This window comes from Monodelphis domestica, chromosome 5 (genome assembly GCF_027887165.1).
Source record: "Monodelphis domestica isolate mMonDom1 chromosome 5, mMonDom1.pri, whole genome shotgun sequence".
NCBI lineage: Eukaryota > Metazoa > Chordata > Mammalia > Didelphimorphia > Didelphidae > Monodelphis > Monodelphis domestica.
In genome coordinates, this window is record NC_077231.1 from 253,724,584 (window position 1) to 253,747,618 (window position 23,035).

Consider the following 23,035-nt stretch of genomic DNA (forward strand, 5'->3'; position numbering starts at 1 on the left):
TTTATTATTTTGAAAGAAAAAAAACACAAATTTCTAGATAGATCATCTCAGTGTCAGCAGGGAACGTTACTTATGCGCAATGAAGAGGGACTGCAGAAGGATGCCGTCAGTGAGGGCTGGAGTCTGAGGCTCTAGGCCAGCCTTGGCACATTCCACCACCAGTGCCATGTCAGAGTGTGGGTGGGGGTGTGCAGATAACGTACATAGCTTACCTTTAGAAAAGAAGGTAGATGGGAACCAACAGATCAAGCTCTTATATCCCACACCTTCAACAACACTGAAAAAGATCTTCCGATCTTTCCTGGTGCAGGAGGAGCATCTTTTTAATCTTCTTGTGGTAGTTTAGGAGTTTCCTGAGGGAGAAGAGAAAGAGTCAGAAGTTACCCAGGAGCTGTGGTCTCTCTTGTCCAAGATGTCTGTTGTGGTGTGTAAAAGTAGTCTTTGAAGAGGCTGGATCTAGTGACAAGTGGTGATATTTCGTAGAGAGCTATCTTTCCTTTCTGAGTCCTGCCTCATCCTTCCACATTAAATCTACACCCTTGAAATGAGTGCAAGTTCCTCCACATCACTAGAAGAGCAGGCGAGAGGGTGAGAATGGGCTGAAGGAACAACTGAGGCTTGCTTGGGCTGACACATGGTCACACTTGCAATTCAACTCAAAATCCACATGACTGAGGCAGATTCATTCCAAACAGTAGAGATGGAGCAAAACTGTAAAGAGCCCAAGGGAGGCCTTTCCCATTTCTCTCTTTCAGAGTAATGATCCAAGCCCTTGCCTGACAGATGGCAAAAGACAGAAACACAGCAAATTGCACCAGGAACAATGGACAATGAGCAGCCATTTGCAAATCCACTTAGTGCCAACTGAATCTGAGTTTCCAAAGGATGCAACCCCTTCCTGTCAGTGAAGGAGTCACTGTTAGGGGCTGGGGGCTCTACCACCGCAGAATCCCATACAGAGACGGTGGAAGATACAAGCAAATATTTAGCAAAACACTCTGACAACATAAACCACAACCACCTTACACTATATAATGCCAACACAACTCAAAACAAGAAACCTGAAAGCATCTGAGATAAGAGACTGCAAACAGCACAAGAAAACTCTGACTCCAAAATAGAGAAAATAAAACCTTTTTTTAAAATAAAGACCCCAAGAAATCAAAAATGGTACTTACAGCATATTACCAAACATAATACTTTTAAGATGGAGAAAAATTAATAAGCCATAGTAATACTGTATTAAATATCAACTAATTTTTAAAAACTTCATTTTGATAAGAGAGTAAACTAGTTCAACAGTTTAAAAATAAATCTATTTTAGCAGACACACAAAATTACTCAAACACTAACTTAAACCAAAAAATAACACTAATATATAATATTTCTATAGTGCTTTAACATTTGCAAAGCTCTTGACAAATATCTCATTTTATCTTCACAACAATCCACTCTGGAAGGTCTCTCATTACCCCCATTTTAAGATGAGGAAACCATAGTACAGAGGGGTTAAGTGACTTGCCTAGGATCACAGAGCTGAAAGATGTCTGAGGCACGATTTGAATTCAGCTCTTGCTTACTCAGGTACAGCACTCTATACACTGTATCATCTAGCCGACTCCCAAATACTGGGGGATGGAGAAAGGAAGGGGAGAAACAACATAGTTGTTTTGGTTTATCTTAAATACTTGCAGATACAACAAATATTTATTGAATGAATGTGCTTACAGTTTTCATATGTATCTTCATTTATTGTACTTAGCATGGTTCCTGGTACATAGGACGCTATTCATAAATGCCTCTTGATTGACTGAGTAAGGTCTTTTCATGTCAAAGGAAGGAAGTGGGTTGATGATAGACATAATCATTACAGAACAAATTCATCAAACTGGCCAACTTTTAGGCTTTCTTCCTTGAATCAATCACATTTTAAAAAGGATTTTAGAGCCAAATATAAATTCACTTTTAGTAATAAGCAGTTAGCATTTTCACTGAAGACAAAAGCCACTTTAATGACTAAAAATAACACATTAGTATAAAATACCGATTTCCCCTGAAGTTGTCCTGTAATACCTCCTCTTGGCTAGAAGTCAAACTGAGCTCAGGGATCCAGAATACTTGTGTCAAAAACATAAGTTCTGGTGGGTCTTTCTTAGCTGGGAAAACTTTGAATTCAGAGCCAAAAACAGAATGTATGTATATTGCTAGAAGTACAGTTTAGTAAATGGAAGAGGCCTTATCACCTGAAGATACTAGGTGCTTAATTTTTGCCCAAGCCATATTACAAATGTGTGCAGGATAACCTTTATCAGAAAAAAAAAATCACAGGGCTTCTGAACCATCAAAGAAAAATAAATGCAATTTAACTACTCTCTGTCAGCAAATTAGGCACTGAAGAAAGGTTTTCTGTTGATGTTGGTAGCCTTATTGAAAGTGAACTGCCAATGAAACAATAAGAAAGCAACTAATAAATGTGCAAATTATATTTATTTATAATTAAATTGTCAAAGCTAATTTAAAAGATATCCTACCTTAATTATATGGCTAAGATAAATGAAAACTATCTACATTTCACCAAGTATAATTAAAAATTTGAAGTCTTACATTTCATATTAGATGTCCAAGTTATTTCCTTTTGTGACTACTTTATAATCAGAACAGAAAGTCTTAACATTTAAAATATTAGGTTGGATAACAGAAGTTCAAAGCACAATTCCATCAATTTTCTAATGATTCCTTTCTGTGCAAATAATTTCTGGTCTTTAGAAATAATTTTTTGAAGAGAAAAGATGGACAAAGCAGAAGGTAGTCTGCTAAGCTGGACCCTATTAGATTATAGCACACATACTATACTGAGCAAAGAAAACATCTGGAGGAAAGAGTAAGTCTGCTGAACAAATAGAGCAGGACTCCGATCCTGACTCCTAAGAGTAGGAATAGGCTTTGCTCTGGGCAATAGGATCTATAGAGCTTGTTTAGCAGAATGGAGCCTCTTCTTCATAAATAGCTGGCCCTTTGTCAAATTTTTACTTGGAGGGAAAAAAAAAATATTCACAAACTAGTCTTAGATCCGGAGTTTTTTGTGTCTTCCTACACTGGATCTATAAACATCATTATTACATTCGTGATACAAACACTTCATTTAGACAGACAAAACTAACAAGGTGATGGGGCCATGAAATACTTTTTGTTGCTCTTGGTTTCTCTAATGGCATTCCCTGCCCTCTACCCCCCAATTGCTAAGGAACTTCTTGTAGATATTTCTTTTGTCATAGTTTTGTAGATGACTCCATTTCTCGTGAGTATACATTTCTCATAAGTACACAATTTCCCAACATTTCAATTCAACAAGTACTGATTGAACACAAACACCAAATGTTGTGATTTAAGAAAATAAACAAAAACACTTGTAGCATTCTAATCTTGTCAGCATTTATAATAACTTCTATCCGTTAGATGGTTATTATCGAGCTCATTTCCCTGCATTTTGGTTTTTGTTTTTTCCTATAAAGAATCATCAATGGCTAATAATATTACCACCTCCTTACATTATGCACAGATAGTGCTCTCACATCCATAGGTAGGTAAGGTATTATCTTCATTTTACCAATAAAGAAACTGAAAAGAGTTAAATGACTTTTCTAAGGTCATATAACTAGGAAACAACAAAGTTGTACTAACCCTGCAAGTCCTAGTGGTATCTTCACTATAATCCAAGGTTATGTGATTCAATATCAAGAATGTGAAGTTACCCCTAATTGTGACGACTGTTACTAATTTGTTATATCATTCTGCTTTTATCCATCATATAAATGTACAATGATTAAGAATCTATGAAAAAGCAACAAAAAGAAAGGTTCCTCCCTTGACAAAATCCTGCCTCTTTCTTTGAAGATCCCCTTTCATGTCTTTCAACACAAAGCTTCCTATGACTACGCTGAAAGGTCTGGTACCAGAGTACTCTCCCCTATTATACATGACTTACTTGAATGTCTGTCAAAATCACACACTTCTTCAACTCAACAGCACAAGATTTTCTGAGGTTGGGAGCAGTCTCGCCTCTGCACACGGTGGCCTCTCTCTCCCTCGGGCGGATTCTCCGATGGGTCTGACTCCCACGGAGGCATGAGCTGGGCACCAAGGGCGGCGTGCTCGTGAGGTACGCCCAGCCATCCCCACCCCCGACCACCTATGTCATGTCTTGGGGCTGCAGTAGTGCACACGCCAGGCCTCGACACACCAGGGCATCTGTTCACGGGGCGCGATTTTGGCTGAAAAGGCCGTGTGTGCAGAGAGCATTGGAATCAGTTAAGGGCAGCGGCCCTTTTCACAAACATAGAGGCTGCTTCCCTGGAAGGTTAGGATGTAAAGAACACCGGGGTAATCAGGAGCATATGGAGCTGGTTTGAAGGCGAGGACCTTCCCAGATCTCCTTCAGATCCACTGTCTACTTAGGGTCAAAAATACAAATTACATCAAGTCATACTTATCACAGTTGAGTTGGCAACTGGTATAACAAGTGACTTTCTGGATGGCAAGAGGCCTGGATATGGCAAGCTATGAAAACTCTTGTTCAATTCAATGAGCAGTTGATGATCCAAGAAACTGCCTGTTTCCAGTCTCGGCATGGCAAGCACTCACACCTTGCATGCTTTGAGATGACCTTTGGAGTTCCTTCCAAATCTGAGATTCTGCCTCCTTGACCCACCAGTTCTAAGCTATTGAAGCAGCTTATTTTTTTCTTTACCCTTTCAATTCCTGGTGCCCTTTATTCTTATTCTTGAGGGCCCTTTAGCTGTTTACACTTATATGTATACTGTATGTTGCCCACGTCTGGTCATACTATTCAATTCTCTTTCATCTCCCATTAGATGGTGAGCTCCTGAAAGGCAGACACTGGTAATACGACTCTTTTTATATCCCTAGAGGTTAAGTCCAGTGCCTGGCACATAGTAGGAACTTAATAAAACCTTACTGACTTGACAATAAGACTGCACACATTGAGTTAAGTTTCAGGAAGAAATAAATGTTCTTAAAATAATTTAAGCTATAGTGAGACTGACAGGCTTAAAATCAGGGCACAGGTTCATTTGAAAAAATAAATTTGTTAACTCTTATCAGTGTTTGATTGATGGAATGTATAAGAGTGTTTTTGAGGAGAAGATATATTTTCAGTTATTTCCTCTTGTCTATGTGAAATAACTATGTAACCCTCTCTCATGAAGGATAACTGCTCAACACCTTACTCTGGAAACAGATAACCCTTCTTGTATACTCTAGGTCAGCACTGTACTACATGTATCTTGATTTTAGTGTATTAGGGCAGGGGTTGGAGGAAAAGAGATAGCAAGCCAATAAATACTAACTCTGGGGCTGATAATATTGTCTTGATTCAGCCAACCAGCCCTATAAATGGCACCTCATTTTAAAGGTATTTTTTTACTACATCTTTTTTCAGCATAGTTATATTTACTTTTTTATTTTTAAAATAGCTTTCATGTGATAAGTAGTTCTTAAATGAGAAACGATTTTCTACATTTTAATTATCACATCTATCAATGCATTTTAGTTTTTATTATACTTTATTAAGTTCCTTTTATAAAACATTTATTAATTTTAAAAATTAAACTTGCTTCCAATTTTTTTAAATATAGTAATACCATAATGTTGTTCTAACTTCTGAATCTAAGCATAAACTTCACTGGTTTGTCTTAGATCTACTTATATATTTAACTCTAATAAATATTATTTTTTGCATCAATAAAATATTTTATATTCATAATTTAAGGCTATGATAGCATCTAGTAGAAAGTCCTATTTTAATTAGCCAGTCAATAAAATGGACTTGATAGTCAACAATTTTCTTGCTTTTCCTTTAAACATTCTAAATATTTACTTGCCTTTAGAATATATTATGGCAGAATTCTTGGCACAATCACAAAAGCCTGAGTGACTGATGGGATAATGCAAACTTGGCATCATTCAAGAAGTACCTAAAGGTACTCCTCTGTGCTAGGAATATGAAATAACAGAGTAGGAAAAAAAGACTGCTAAATAGCCTAATGCATCCTACAATCTGATAGATTTAGATTCTAAAGCCCCTAAACAATGGGATCTAGTTAGAAGGATACATGTTTTGTCATTTTAACAACAAACAAACAAACAAAACACACACAAGAAAAATTAGAGCTTTCAACATGATGTTTCCAAAATGCCTTTCAAAAGATTGTCAAAAACTTACTAGCTGGTATCTTCATTTTTATTTCTTTTATTTGGACCATTTTAATGGAGTACAACACTGGCTAAAGTTATATTAATTAGGAAAGCAGGACTGAATAGTTGCTACTGGTGTGGCATTTTCTTGATTTTAGTATTTCTGCATGTCCTAACATAACGTTCCTCAATGAGTTGTCTTTTTCAATTCTTTTGCTGTTTTTAGCAGTATATTTTATAGAAGTGAGAGGGGTTACAAATTTCCCAAAGGAAACAATGTATTGCTAATCAGAAAGAATGATTTTAAAATATAACTTTTTCATTCTACACTGTGAGATAATAGAGTAAGTAATAACAATGAGTAATGGCATCTGCACTAATTAAGCATATAATCTTAGTGTGGAATATAGAATATGTACTTTCATGTGAAGTTTTAGTTTTCTTTTTAAAGCATATTGGAGGATCTTTCCATGAAGGATTTGTTCTGCAATTTTAACCACTCTGGCATCTATCTTATAGTCAAACTCTAAAAAAAATAAAAGCTAAATTTAGGCAAACTAGGGCTATAGAACAAACAAAATTGTCATCAACACATTCATATATAGTCATTTAATGTTTATAATATGTAGAATCATAGAATTCTTACAGAAGGAAAGAATCTTGTAAGATTATTTAGCCTAACCTGCTCATTTTGTGATTAGGAAGGTAGACATTATAACTGACCTGCCAATGTCAGATAGCTGCTTAATTGTAAGGCTGGGAAAAAAGAATTCTTCTTTTTCATCCTCTAATTCTTTAAAATCTTAAGACTAAAGGATTCTGACATATTATCCATAGAAGAGGAAGAAATTATGAGTTGTATGTAATACTTTAGATTTTCAGTGAAAGAAATTTCATCAGAGGACCAAATAAAATTAAGTTTTCTACCTAAGGTAGGTATTAATTTGTTTTCTAAGAAAAGTTCAAATTGTGAAACTTTTGCAAACATAAGGCTTCATAATAAACTTTTTTATTACTCTTATTTTTTGTTTCCTAAAAATTACATGTTGTAATTTTAATCTAAAAATCACTTTACATGCCTTCCCAACAAGATTAAACCATGAAAACTATCAGTCACACTGATTTTTTCATTTTCCATGATAAAGACAGAGAATTTTGCACTGATTGACTTAAAATGGTTGAAAACTGTTTATAAGGAAAAGAAATGAAATAAAAGTAGATTATAAAAGAGAGTAGAATAGTGACCCACATAACTGTTGATTAGTTAAAGCTAGGTTTTCTAATTTTTCAAGATTAAAAAGGACTGTAGATGTTCTTTCTCTTATATTCTTAGATAAGAATCAATTATCTCTACAGCATCCCTCTGAGATGTTTTCTAGCCTCTTTCCAAACAAATCCAGTAACAAGAAAGGAAATTTATCTTAGGAAACTGGAAAGATCTAGTCCCAAATTCTGAAGCCCCTCCCACTTACCTCGCCCCCCCCCAACACTTCTACTTCCTTCAACTATTCCTTATTTAGCAATATCAAACATCACAAATGCAGAGCTGCCTCATATAAGGATCGCTAATCTAAGACCTTCATTTTTATGGAGAAGAAAATAGAGGCCAAAGGCATTAAATGACTTGTCCAGGACCACACAGGAAGCAAACTGCAGAAGCAGCATTCACATCTTTTAACTCCAAACCAGGATGGTGTGCTTCCTTTTTTATGACCCATTCCCATCATTTTGATTATCTTACTCTGAGTAAAACAATATTTGCAAATTTCCTATTTCTGACACCTTTCTCCTATATGCTGTTTCTTTAAGAATTACCAGGATGGTTCTATAACTGAAATGCAAATTCTTTTGGTCAATTTCTCTTGCCCTAGAAGAGTGAACTTAAAAAAGCACATCTAGATGTCTCTTCATCTCCCCCCCACCAAATATTTTCTAAACGTTCTTGTTTGAAGATTAGAGAAGATGGAAGCAAGAGAAGCAAAGAAGTTTTGCTTTCTCTGTCAACTTTTAGTATGACACCACTCCCTATATATATTAGCTCATCATTGTTTAAAGTAACTAAAAATGTTTTGCTATTCTTAGCATTCTTGAATCTTAGATTTTTCTGATCATTTTGGGATTTAGTTTTTCTATCATTGGTTCTTGTTATTCTTTTTTTTTTTACCCTTATCTTCTGTCTTCAAATTAATACTGTGTATTGGTTCCAAGGCAGACCAGTAAGGGCTAGGACTTGCCCAGGGTGATACAGCTAGGACGTATTTGAAGTCAAATTTGAGCTCAAGACATATCTGGGGCTGGCTCTTAATCTACGGGGCCACCTAGTTGCCCTCTTCTGTTATCCTTTGGAAGTTATTCTTGGTGATTTAACTTTCCTTCTAGCTTTTGCATTTATCCTTTGAAAATCTGAGATCACAGAATACATATGGGGCTTCCGTGATTTCTTTAGCAATAGTCTTTTTCTCCCATATCATGATAATTTGTGGGCATACTGTCAGAACACTGGGTCTCAAAATTTTCTATCTTTTTAAATCCACATTCACTGATACATATGATCTGGGATTTCTCTCCTGATCAAAGAAAGCAGACTTCAGAAAGTTCAGAGAAAAGAAATGACATGATCAGGATAAAGAACTTTTCATTCTGCTGTCAGTGAAGTGAAAGAGAAAGAACAAATTCTTTGTGGATCAGAAGGAATTTCAGCATCTATGCTCCAAGTCCTGCCTCGGACACCTTCACAGGTATGTCCTTCTGCATGCACCCTCTAATTTCCGGACACACATTCTGCCCCCACCATCTCCTTCTTGGGTCCCTCCTTTGAGTCCCCTCCTCCCCATTGTCCTCCCTGCTTCTGCTCTCTCTCTGATCTCCAAGCACAGCTGTCTCTTCTTGGTCATACTTATGTTGCTAGGCTACCTTCACAATTCCGACTTCTCTTTCCAGCCTTTTTATTCCCTTCCCCACATGCTATGGCCTTTTAAGTCAGCTGTTTCTCACACACAGCCGTCTCCCAGAGTTCTGAACCTTTGTACAATTTCCTTACAAGTGCAGTTCGAGTGTCCCAAGGCCTTCCATGACACCCCCAGCTACCAGGACCTTTTCTCCTCTGGGCCCACCCCAATGCCATGGGATCTCTCTGGGCTCCTGCTATCTCTCATGATAGAATGTAAGCTTCTCGAGATCAGACTTCTTTATTTTTCTTTGTATTCCCATCACCCATTACATAGTAGGTACTTAAGAAATGTTTATTTTCCCATGCTCTCTCTTTCTGATATTTCAGGATTTTACAGATTGTGTCTAGACATTTTTGTCGCTCATCCTCAAACTTCAATTTTAAAATTCCCTTGATTTCATCAAGTCCCTTTCCAAGCATGCCTTGTGAGACAAATGATTTTTTCCCTTGTCAGACCTGGTATCTTAAGTCATGACAAGAAAACCAACCCTGCCCTTACACACTGTTTATTCCCTTAGCCTCCTTTCTCTTCCGAAACCAGAACCTTGAAAACCAACATAAGGAGAGATGAGGCTGCAACCTCTCCTTCCAGGCCTTTGGTTTCTCACTCAGGGGAGAGGCCCTCCCAGAGGGCAGGGGCCATTTTTTATTTCATTTGCCTCCTTCATGCCCAGCACATAAGAGACACCAAGGAAATGCTTATGGATGTGGATACAACTTTCATTATTGCTAGGTCTTTGCTGCTGGAATAATCTGTTTTCATTTGGATAAGCAGAAATGGCAGGTTCTGTCATTCTTGGATTCCTACTCCAGGAAAAGACAGCCTTCTTTTCAGGGAGCCCTGCCTACATTCAGCTATGGCCAGACTCCTCAACCGGAGGTCCCTCACCACAAGGACCAAGAGGAAGTTTCATTATGCACCTGGCAAGTGACTGTGGAGATGCTTCACTGTTCTGTGGAATGGGAGGTGCTGCCATATTTATCCTCTAGGGGAAAGGACTCCTACCTGTTTGGTTCAGAGTTTCTCCCTGGCTTCCTCTTCATGGATTATTTCATCCCATCTGTTCTGTAACTCTTCATCCTGATAAACCGGAACACAGAGAGAAATCCTTCAAACCCTTTATGTTCTCCATTAGCAAAGAGAGCAGTTTTCACTACAGTTCATAAGTGTCTTCATTGGGGATATAAATACACCACAAGCCCTGAATACCACCAGATTGTTTCTTTCAGGTGTCACACTTCCTGATCTTAGAAAAAAAAACAATTTCCCTGTCAAGGTTTAGCCTGAAAACTTCCCCAGAAAGTGGCTGCTTGTCTCTATTTGGGCTCTGGTTACATCAAGGCTTTGGAAATTTTATTTTAAAAAATCAATCTAGATTGTTCCTTCTCTTGTTACAGTTTAGGGTAGAAATTATATACTACTTCCAGCCCTTCTTCCCATCCTTTTCTCCTGTGTGTTTTTGCAAATCTCTCTTTACTGATATTCTTTTATATTATACATTTCTTCTATGTTAAAACTGCTCATCTGTTCGGGTTTGGTCTACTGACTCTAGTTTGCTTATAAAGACTATAGCCACTGGCTTAGCCTCTCATCTTAGTTAGAGCCTTGACTAGGATATTCCAAAATCTCTTATTCATCTCTTTCTAATTCCTGTCCTGAAACTCTTTCTATTGTCAAGCTTACTGTCTACAGGGTAGAAAATATCATAGCACTTTGGAAAAGGACTATTTTTATTTTGTGTAACATGTGAAGTCTACAGTAACTACAATGTCTTCCTCCTAACTTAACCCTGATTACTTTGTCCACAAGTATACTGACCAGCCTGTGTAAAACTAAGGGTGACGACTTACAGGGCATTGTTTAATGCCCTGTATACATATTTTATATATATACATATATACATAATGTACATATATACATATATGCATATATACATAATGCCCTAATACATATTTTCTATAGTTGTATAAATCTATATATCATACTGATTATACAAATAATTTGCATTAGTTTTTTGTATTCATGCTCTTAAATTCCTAAAAAGTCCCAATGAACAGAATATTATACAAGTGCTTCAAAGTTAGGAATAGTGAACCTGATCTTTCACTTTTGAATATCAAGCTAGGATGTAGTACATGGGAGAGTTGTTATAAAGACATGTTTGACAACATATCTTTATGTGGTTGGTTAATGGAAAGGGGGTGTAAATTAACTAATGCACAGAAAATGCACTGGCATTGAAAGAGAATGGTCCCCAACAAGTCAGCTGAATTGGTTCATACACAAAAACAAATTTCTCAGTCAAGCCACAAAATCCAACATTCATTATGTCCAATTTTCTATCAACACTAGCAGGACATCTTTTTATTCCAATTCAAATATAGCCTAGATGAAATTCAGAAATACAGTAATGCTTTCTAATCAATAATTTCCCCTTAGTTAATTTATAAGCATGGTCAATTCTGATAAATATGCAAGATGTAAGTTATTCTGCATCTTGGTATTTTGCTGCTATATTAAAAAGCTGATTGAAACTTTGGAGTCTTGTGTTTTCAAAAAATTCTACAGTATTCATTAATTTGGGAGTAAATAAAATAGAGATGAGAAATCCAGTTCCTTCCCAATAGCCATATGCCAGCCTATCTGGATGCCATTTCAGCAACAAATGAAGAGGTCTGTCTAGCTACTGGTAGAATCTTTTTCTTTGCATTTAAAGATAACTGGTTTCAAATGAGAAACTTTTAATGGTTGAATGACTGAAACTTTCATTAAGTAGGTTATATTATCCTGGGTGTAAAGTTAGTTTCAAGAAATTTTCTTTTTAACTTTTAAAGTTTTTTTTTTAAAGATGAACACTAGATTAAAAAAAAAGTAAAACGCATCTGCTTCTCTTCTCTTCAAGAAACCTATGTTACTTTCTTCTTATTTGTTCACAGTCACACATAATCTTTTTGTTAATACATATTCACTTTATATTAGCAACACAAGACTGTTTTAATTAATGGTTTCTCTAATTTTTAAGAAGATCCAGCCTTGATTATCTCTAAACAGGTATACCTGAAGCCACTTCAGGATAACAATCTTGATGAAGTCCATGAAAAGAATCTAGCAATTCTTATGAAAGCTATGCCATTTGTGTGTCAAAATGAGCTTTTATCACTGAATAAGAAAATTAAATTTGTTATTTCCATCAGGTAACCTGAAAACACAAGGCTGCTCTATGTTTTGTTTAGATTGGCTTTAGATAATTTTCAAGTTTGCTTTTCTTCCTCTTCTTAATTTATCCAATAAGATCCTACCATAAACAATGGCTTCCTAATATAAGATGGGTTTCCTCAAATATAGTATTATTAGTATATTATAATATAGTATATATAATGTATATAGAGTTTCTGTGATAAACTTTTATCATAGATGCTGTATATAATACATAGTATGTATAACAGTAAAATTTTTCTTTCTTAGTGCTTACCTAGCTTAGTCAGTTATTTATAGTCCTATATTCTTGTCCTTCCCACAAATCTAACATGTAAGACCCTATTATCAATTTTTTATGGTTTTTCTTTTTCAAGGTTTCAAACTCTATTTCCATCTCTCAATTTCTGCTTCATTGCTCTTTTAACTTCTTATTTCTTCTTAAAGTAAGACCCCACCTCCTCTCAGAATTTACTATCATACTACATTCACATTTTTGGGATATGCCCATTTTAATATCTTTACTTATAAGGCCCAAACTCAAACTGCCTTTTTTTTTTTTTTTGCTGCAGTGCAAATTAATTTAGTTCTGGTTTGTAAGAAGTAAAAAGGGGTTATTTTTTTAAAGGTTTGGACTTGATTATTTAAGATTGATTGCCCGGAATTTAATTAATTCCAAAGAGATTTATTTACAATTTATTTACAAAATATAGAGAAGAATGAAGTAGGAAATCAAAGAGAGGATAGGGTAAGATATCTAGTCTAAGCACTAAGTAATTTACTCTTGGCCCTCACCGGGCAGGGAGAGTTAGTTTCCTGCCAGAAGAGATGGGGAAAGCCAAATAAGAGCTGTATATTTTCAAGAGGACATTTTTGGAATATGTCATAAACTGATGTGTAATAGGCATTCTGGCTCCTTCTGACTGCTTGTGTGAATGTTTCAAAGCTTTATGTGTGAGTGGTAGAGAGAAACCTGTCCCTAGGATCTCAACAGGGGGATGTAAGGAGTCTCTCCATTCTCAGAAGGCTTTGATGAAGCTGCCACAGCCTTTAAAGTGAGAACGCAAAACATGCTTCTTATCTTACTACCTAGTCTACTAGCTCTGTTCCAGGTCTATCTGGAAAAGAACAAATTAGAATTTTATATGTTGACTTGAAATGTTTTACATTTCAAGTAAATGAGTTTAATTTTTATTAAACACTGGACTTACACTTATCTGACCTTTAACATGACTTACATATTATACTAGGAGAAGATGGAAGAAGTATCACCATCTATCAAAGTTCTGGGTTGGAGAAAATTATCAACCCCTGGGAAGAACTCTTCCCAGTTGGAGAAATATAACCTGTACTTCAAAAGTTCAAAGAGCTAACAAACTTATAAGAATTTGAGTTACTTTTTACTACATCCTAAAGGTTTTTTTTTGTTTGTTTGATCTTGTTTGTCCTACCAAGACATTAGTAATTGAATCCCCAGCTGTTGTTTCTAGAATTTCTCAGAAATGTATGCTATAGAGTGAGTTTATAATGATTACCTCTGGGTTTTTCTAGCTTGTATAGAGGCCCAGGGCCTTAATTTCTTGCAGTACAGTGAGTTTGTAACTTTCTTACTGTTCAAAAACTGTTGTCTACTACAAAAGCAAAAGCTGGCTGAGTAAAGTTAAATTATGACTTCAAAAACATTCACACATATACTACACACACAAAATCTATATGGCAACTGTAACGGCTGTCTTAAACTACTACTCTGCTAAAACTACTCTAAACTCTACCAAGCAGAATTCATTCTCAGAATCTGCCAATGGTCTTAGTGCCTTAAAAACTAAAAAAGCTTTTGTTTTAAAATATGCTATCATTTCTAAGGTAAAAAGAGAACAGTGTTATGACAAAGTCTTCATGTTTATTTTATTATTTTAAAAAATTTTTAAACCCTTACCTTCCGTCTTAGAATCAAAACTGTATATTGGTTCCAAGGTAAGGGCTAGGCAATGGGGATTAAGTGACTTCCCCAGGATCACATAGCTAGAGAGTGTCTGAGGTCACATTTGAACCCAGAACCTCAGATCTCTAGGCCTGGCTCTCAATCCACTGAGCTACCTAGCTGCCCCCTTATTTTTAAGAAATTTAAGAACATATTTATACCATATGTCCTTCGCTAACTAGAAATTCACCCTACAGAATTCTGAATCCAAAATGATGCTTTTTAAATACTAAAGAATAAAACTATTTGAATTTACAAAATCTGAGGGGTTTGTACCAGTCCTTCTTCTTCTTCTTGCTATCCCTGCTGCTATCATCACCTGAAATGCCCTTCCATATATAAGTGTTCTGAACACCCACACTTCCATTAAGATCTGACAAGTATTAGAACTTGATCAGGCTTAACCAATTTTGATGTAGTAACACTCTCTGATAAGGAAGCAAGTTGTCACAGAAGTCTGAGACTGGAATTGTTAGCAGACACAATTTGCTAGAATGCCTAACCTTGTGAGGCAGTAATTTGTCAGAAAATCTACCAAGTCTAGGCAAAGTGGGGCAAGCTTCCAGTACTAAGTAACTATGCTTTGTTAAATTTGAAAAGATGCTCTAACAGCCTCTATAGAGGCTAAGGGGGAAAAAAAAAGTTGAGAAAAGTAGGTAACTTCTTTTAGCAAGAGAATATGTAAGTATATGGGCAAATAAAGTATTACAATTACCTGAATCTAGTGAAAAATCTGAGAGGCAGGCAGGCAGGCAGTTATTGATTGCAAAACTAAATTGTTTGGTATTTTCAATGTTTTCAAGTCTATTATTTTTACTATGGTTTTTAAAAAGTCTTTAGTTCAGCATGGTTTTTTGTGTTTGCTTATGTTTTCCTATAAAGTTATTATGGCAGTGAATTTTATATCTTTGTTTTTAAAAGGATTACTGCATTCTTGGACACAGTTTTATCATATCTAAAGCTAATTCTCCCTACACCGATGGAATATTTTATGACAGAAATGAAAGAAAAAACAAGCTTCTTGACATTAAGAATATTTATTCTGTAAAAAAGAATAATTGTGCTTAAAACAGAATTAAACCAACGTGCCAGATTACTATAGTACAACAAACCTAATCCTAATAAAATCTAATCTTTAACTGCATAACTATTTTTGAAAGATAAATATAGTTGCAAAAATTAAAATTTTAAGTTGATCCTTATATAGGATTATCTCATATATTTCCTGAATCCTGTCAGTCAAGTACAGCTGATGGAAACAAGTTTATATTTACATGTAATTATCAACATAATCTATTTTCATTCCATAAGAGCACTGATTTTTTATTATTCATATTTTAATTATTTAAATATGCAAAAGTCAAGTTATATATTTTAAAATGAAAAAGAGAAAGTGAAACTGTGGTGATTTTACATAAATATAGTTAAAATGAAAATTTCTTACCCTTTGATTTCTCTTCGATGATTCCTTTAGACTTTCTTGATAGGGCCCGCCTATGTCAAGCAGATAGTAGCCAATCACAAAATAGCATTTGGATGCTCAAGTCTTCAGACACGTGTCCTTTCGGCCAATTGCCAGTTGAGAATTTAAACTGAAAACTAAATTACCCAGACTTTATTAAGGTGCTCCCAGACCCACCAAATGTTAATGAAAGAAGAATCTGTACTAATGGAAACTGAAAGCAAAGTATCTTGTCACTAATTTTTCTTCTTCTGGGCTTAAAAGTCAGAAAATATAAATGGAAAATAAACAAATGAAAATAAAAATAGCCTCAGCACATATTTTCTAAATAAATCATTGACAAAACTGGTTCTGCTAATATCCTGCAACCAAGTTATACAAAACAAAGATGACATGTTTACCATATGTAATATTTTAGTTAACAAAAACATTTATGAATGAAATGAGCATTCTAAAAATATAATCAAGCATAAATTGAGTACTTTTTATAGCATTCTTTGAAAATAATCCTGCCCTCAGTACACCAACTATTTGAATTGTTATATTCTTGATAACTATTCACAGTTGCCACAAATGTGTTACTAATCTTAACTCATCTTAATTAATCAGGGCACTATTTGCAATGACTCACTTTGCCTAGCAATTCCTCCTGAGTAAAGATGGATAAGCAAAGTCCCTCTACTCCTGCTCTTGCTACTTTCCACAAATAATCCCACTACTTCACTATGGCTTCTAGTTTTATCTTACAGAGTCCTAAAATAATTCAGCCTGCCTCTAGTACAGTAGCTCAATTGAAAGCACAGCTGCTAGGTACCTTGTCATTTTCTATCCTCCTCACATATAATCTGCTGAATGAAACTGAATAGAAATGAGAACAGTCTCGGTGTCAGTGGACCAATTGCACTCCATAAATTATGAGCAACCTAATTTCCTATGGACTGCCCTTACCATTGACATAGTTGGTCCCAAGGGTGAGCTATAGTAACTCTATATTCATTTGCAGAAACGGCGTGATTGCTAATATAGTAGAGCAGAAGCACAGATTACAAAGTTATCTAGACTTGTGAAAAAAAATGAGATGTTCAGATATCCAGACATATCCATCCTCCCACTTCATATCTAATCACAATTCCCCCTTTCCTGGCCTAGCACCCCGGGAAATAGTTGAGACTCAATTGGACAACAAATGAAAGAAAATAAGAGATAATCCACAAAGTAAAGAATCCATTTTCCTTTATCTGGAACTTGTTCCATTGAAGCAAGGCAGTCTAAGAATAGATAAATAATTTTCACTGAGATTTCTAACCAGAAGTAATATTTAAGATACATGGAGGAAATTGTATTAAGTGCAATGAGAAAATGCAAAAATGAATGGAGATACAGTTCTTACCCACAAGAAGTTTATTAACTTGACAGCGCCCAAAATACCAAGTACATAAAAAGCAAAAAGCATAAACAACATCAGAACTAGTATTCTGTAACTTTGAGCATACAAACTGAAATGAACCTTAGAAATCATTTCACCAAACCCTTTCATTTTACAGATGATGAAATTAAGGCTTGTCTAAGTTCGAACACAGCCAAGTCACGACAGACATGAGATTAGGATAAGATCACAAAACAAGAGCTGGAAGAGACCTTCGTGGTCATTTGACCCAACCTCATTTTATAGAGGAAATTAAAATATCAGTGAAAACAACCATGCCCAAAATATAAAGTGGAGGCAATGCTATCCTTCTTAACTGTTTGCATCTTACTAATGTTCTGATCATCATAATTTGTTAATACAGAAGATAACCAGTCAACTAAGCTATGGGACAAAGAGTATGGATAAAATCACACTAAAGCGAAGAACAGTGCAAAGAATTCTGCATTGCTACTCATAACTGAAGACAAGGAATAGAACAGATACTACTCTTGTGCGTGTATAGGGCAGTTACTCCTGGAGGAAGACCTCCTCGGTAGACTCTTGCTGATGCTGTTGATGAACAACTTACATCACCTGCTCTCTTCTATGCTGAATTTCAAACAGGTTAGACCTAGCCACCAGCAAAACCAATGACAGAACCAAGTAGGAATGTTAGAGAAAGAAAAATAGGGTAGGTAAGCAAGACTGCTATTCTCTCTGCTGCGAGTCTGTCTGTTCCTTCCAAGGCTCAGTTCAGTGATTCTCCCAGAGGAGAGAGCTTCCTGTCCTCAAATTTTGTTTATATTTACTTATGTGTTCCTTTGTTGTTTCTTCCATGCAGCTTGTCATCTCCCTGAAAATACAGGTTGTTTCCTCTTATCTATCTATCTCTACTACTTAGCTGAACACCAGGGACACAGAAAACATTTAATAAATGCTTGTTGAATTAAATAACTCCCTTTTTACAGACTTTAAAGTGCTTCTTATAATTGATAATTCAATATGATTTAGTATTTCAACTTCTGCAAACAAAGAATGTAAGTTCAAAAAATATATGATGATCAAATTCCACTATAAGAAAAGGTTATATTATATTCCCCCCTTAGACCTTGTCATAATAGACTCATATGCTATACATAAATTGTTTTACACTTCCTGATATTTCATCTTATCCAATTCTTTATAGAACATTCCAAATCAGGTTAATGAAGATTTATTTATTAAGTGCTCATTACATACTCTCCACCATGTTAAAAAAGATGGAGATACAAAGATAGGCAAGATCATTGTCCTTATCTTCAAAGAGTTCACATTCTAATGAGGAACACAACATGTAGATACAAGATATATACAGTGCAGTTGGAAGGTCATTTAGAAAGACCCTGGGGCCTAAAAGAGTGGTAGGAAAAAAACAAACAAACAGAAAAGCCCTCCAGCAGATGATGGGATTTGAGTTGAGTCTTTAAGAAAGATAAGGGGGGGTAAGAGAGAGAGGTGATGAAGGAATGGATTTTAGGCATGCCTGGAGTACTATTTGTTAAACCTAAAGGGTTTTGAATGAATAAAAAAGCATTTATTAAGCTTTTACTATGGGCTAAGCATTGTGTAGTCAAGAATAAAAAAGGCAACAGCCCCTGTTCTGAAGGAGTGTATATTTTAAACACACACACACACACACACACACACACACACACACACACACACACACACACACACACACCCAAAAGAATTTCAAAAATAAGAAGAAGCTCTAACAACTTTGGGCTAAGAGTCCAGAGTCTTCCCTTGAGGGTCACAAGGAAGATGGATACTTAATCCCATAACATTAATTCACAGGAAAAAAAAAAAAAGAGTACCAGAACAGGCAGAAATAGGAATTCTAAAAAGAAAAGTCAAGGTAGGATTTTACCAAGTTTCTAAAGATAAAAACTGGCCAATCCCTTATTTTCTTCAAATAACAATTCACGAGTTATCTCTAGTAAAGAATAAAAAATAAATTATTTCTACCAGGTCACAAAAGTCATTGTTTACATAGGAAAAAAATGTAAATGTTCAACAGATCTTCACTCACTGGGCAAAAAAGCTTAAAAGCTAGCTTTGATTCTCTCCTTCCTTCCCATCAGACTACCATTTATTACAGAAATGGAATCAAAGATTTTAGCATTTAAAAATGAAAGCTCTTATTTAAAAATTTTCATTATAGAGGCATGGTATATTTTAGAAGCTTACTCACATTCTATTCAGATGTTAAGCAATATAATTTAACATGTATATTCGAAAAGGTGGTTCTTACAAGTACAACCAAAACTTTCCTGTTAACTGAAAACATTCAGATCATGACAATTCAAACAATAACAACAAAACCAAAAACACTTTGCCCAGCATAGTGACCGTAGTAGGGGACGCAAGTACCTATATATCAGAGAATTCAAAAAGTGATTACTCTATCTTCTTAAGACCAAAACTGTAATATGGCTATAATACCAATTTCCCCTTAAACTGATCATTCCGGGGGGGGGGGGGGGGAGGGAAACAGCTAATAAGCAGGCTTATGAGCCACTTCTGGCAAAGGATTCACATCAAAATGAAAAAAAAAAAAAACCAAAAACCTAACCTTTTCTATGCTACTTGTAAGCCTTTACAATTTTAGTGATATTAGATTTCTAGAAATATAGTCTTATTTAAATGATAACAGAAATGCTGGTATGTTTGCAAAGATGCCATGTTGATTTATAAAGAACTTTACAGATATAACAAAGGGCAAAGGCTTAAAACAGAAAAATAAATTGTTAAAAATAATCAATTGTACTAATGCTACCATTAATTAAATGTTCATGCTTTCCTTCAGTCTTTCAGAATGGCCCCCAAGTATGATGAAAACATCCCTTGTACCATATCCTCACAGGCAACGAACTTTCATGGCAATTTTATTTATAATACTTGAGGTACAGACCAATATCATCTCATACTGTAATATATACATGACTGATATAAAAGTTTATATTATAAGGCAATCATAAGAGAAAGGAGGAAAGTACCTTTCCAGTTTCTGAATAGAGTAAGAGTTTTAAGATGAAATATGGGATCCAAAGAATCACAGAAGATAAAATATGCAGTTTTATTGATATGTAATTAAAAGGCTTTTGTGTACACACATACACTCTACAGATAAGACAAACAGGAAACCAGGAAAAAATTCTTCACATTAAGTTTCTCTGAAAAAGATCTCATACACAAAATATATATGGAACTAATTCAAATTTATTAGACTAAGTCATTACAATAGATAATAGTCAAAGTTTGTGGAAAAGTCATTTTCAAAGGAAGAAATCTAGCTATAGTTTTGTCAATGAGTTAGTCCAGTCATTCTGGAAAATAATTTGGAATTATACACCATAAATCACCAATCTAGGCACCTTTTTTGACCCAATATTACAACTACTAGATATACATACCAGAGAGATAAAAGAAAGAAAAAAAGAACTTTTGTGTATAAAAACATTTCTAGCATTCTTTTCAGAGGAAACTAGAATTATCTCTATGACATGATATGGAATAAAGTGAGCAGAACGAGGAAAACAATTCATATAATGATGGCAGTATAAAGAAAAACAACTGAAAATTGGGCAATGTGGCGATTTATTTTGTTTGATTATGTATATTTGCTATGAGATTATCTTTTTAACAATTATTCCGGTGGAGGGGAAAATGGTTAGGAGAAAATATAAATGTTTAATAATTGGAAAAACTAACACTATTAAAATCTGGAAGAAAGAAATTATATTCATTATCCTTCATCAGCATCAAATATTTATTAAGATCATACATAAAATTAACTAAAAATGCAAAGCAGTAAATAACAAATGCCAAAAAAGTGGTATGACATATGCTATAGGAGTTCTGAGAAAAGAGGAATTATTTCCAACTATAGCTGTCAAAAGTTTTACAGGGTACATGAATGAGTTAAGCCTTAAATAAAATGAAGTATTTAGAAAGGTAGAAGGTGGAAAATATAAGCCCAAATGGGAGAAAGTAGAGACTCAGAAGGGGGAAGAACTTCCTTTAGATTGGGCGGGGCAAGCATGGGTTATGAGTGTCACTTAAATAAAGTTTACATTTTGCAAAAGAAGTAATGCTAGAAAAGGTTGGAGCAGGTTGAAGCGGACACTGAATACTAGATTGCTAGGATTGGCATTTATTCTCTAGGCAATTGGGAAGTCCCTAAAGGATTCTGAACAAAGGACATGATTGAAATGATGTCTTGGAAAAATGAACCATGTACCAGTACAGAAGGTAACTTAGAGGAAGGAAAGCTTGAAAGGTGCAGAGAGAGGAGGTAAGAAGCTGTTACAAAACGACTGAATCAGAACTAAGTCTTGGGAAAACCAACTTTGTAGCAATATGGAAAATAACTTAAAGGAGAAATGCCTGGAGGATAAGTAGGAACTAGGTAGAAAATTATTACAAAAGTAGGAATTTGGCCCTAGCTGGGACGGTTAACACTGCAATAGACTTGAGAGACTTTGGATGGTACAAAGCTCAGCACCCCAGAAACTCTTTAAAAAACTAAGGGTGATTACCAAATGAATGTACAAATGAAAAGACAAACAGGAAGCAAAGATGTCTTTAAGCAGCCCTTTGGTCATATAATTTGTTTAAATCTATATCTTCCATCTTATAATCAATCATGAGTATTGGTTCCAAGGCAGAAGAATGTTGAGTGAGTACTAGGCAATGGGGGTGCCAAATTTGAACTCAGGACTTCCTGTACCCAGGCCTGATTCTCTATCCACTGAGATATCTCGCTGCCCCTGGGCCATATAATTTTATATAATTTTGAGTTTTTATTATCTGAAGTATTGATTTGGTTCCTGTAACTCTCACTTGTTCAGAACCTTTTTTCTTCACCATTTCCTGACCAGATCATCCCTGGTTCAAAAATTGTCAGTGATTCCATATTGCTCATAAGCTTTGGCCTTAGAAAAATATTAAAAGCTCTCCTAAAAAACTTCCTAGTGGTACTGGACATTTCAACTCAAGTGAACTACTAGCTCTTCTCTCTAATTTCATCCTGCCCTCACAGAACCATGAGTGCAGGCAATTGCTGGGGTCTGGAATGCATTCCCTTTACATCTATGCCTGATAAAATTCTCCTTTTCCTTTGAGCCCTAGCAAGGTATCACCTCGTTGATGAAGGCTCCCAGGTTTCTCCAATTATAAGTAATGTCTCTTCCTCCTATAAACAGTTTTATCTGGATCTTCCCTCTCCCTATAAATCACATTCTATTGTGTTTTTTACTTGTAAATTTTTCTTATCCCTAACTTTAACTCCTTGATGGTAGAATTGCACTATTTTATTATGTTTGGCATTTAATGTGTTTGTTGAGTGAAATATTTCCCTTGAAATTAATATTATAAAAATTATTTTAAGAATTCTGCTGAATAACCTTGACATACTTTATGCATGAAATAATTTACATAGGTTGGTCTCTGGAAGGGCTCACTTCATATGGCATTATGACTGTAATTCTAATTTTCTGAGTGTTACTACAAATGAGCAAGCTGGTTAAATTGAAGATGAACTCATGCTATAATGGAGATTAAGTAAACCATAATCTGGTTCATGATGACTATTTCACACTTCTTTTAACTGAAAGTCTGGTAACATAATGGCATTAGCACTACCCCAACTGATTTAACAAAATGTTATTTGGTAGGCTTGCAATTCTGACACAAAATTCTTAAACTGAATATATGGTTTAATAATCTCTTGTAGGCAAAACCCCAAACAACTAAAAAGTATAAAAGCTGACTGAAGGAGATAT

The 23,035-nt window shown here is 35.3% G+C and overlaps 1 protein-coding gene across 6 annotated transcripts in view; it reads right to left on the reverse strand.

Moving 5' to 3' along the window:
- The window catches only part of ZEB1 (zinc finger E-box binding homeobox 1), a 210,954-nt gene that overhangs the window by 134,913 nt on the left and 53,006 nt on the right, over positions 1–23,035 (reverse strand). Inside the window, exons 2-4 of one of the 6 annotated variants that reach the window (XM_056800899.1) lie at positions 15,785–15,939; positions 10,170–10,244; positions 213–353 (exon numbers count right to left, since the gene is read on the reverse strand). The exons of 3 other annotated variants lie outside the window; for them this stretch is intronic. The gene's annotated coding sequence lies outside the window, so the exon portion shown is untranslated. Of the gene's footprint in view, positions 1–212; positions 354–10,169; positions 10,245–15,784; positions 19,697–23,035 lie in introns of those variants that run through there. 2 more of the 6 variants (XM_056800898.1, XM_056800900.1) reach the window with 2 other exon arrangements.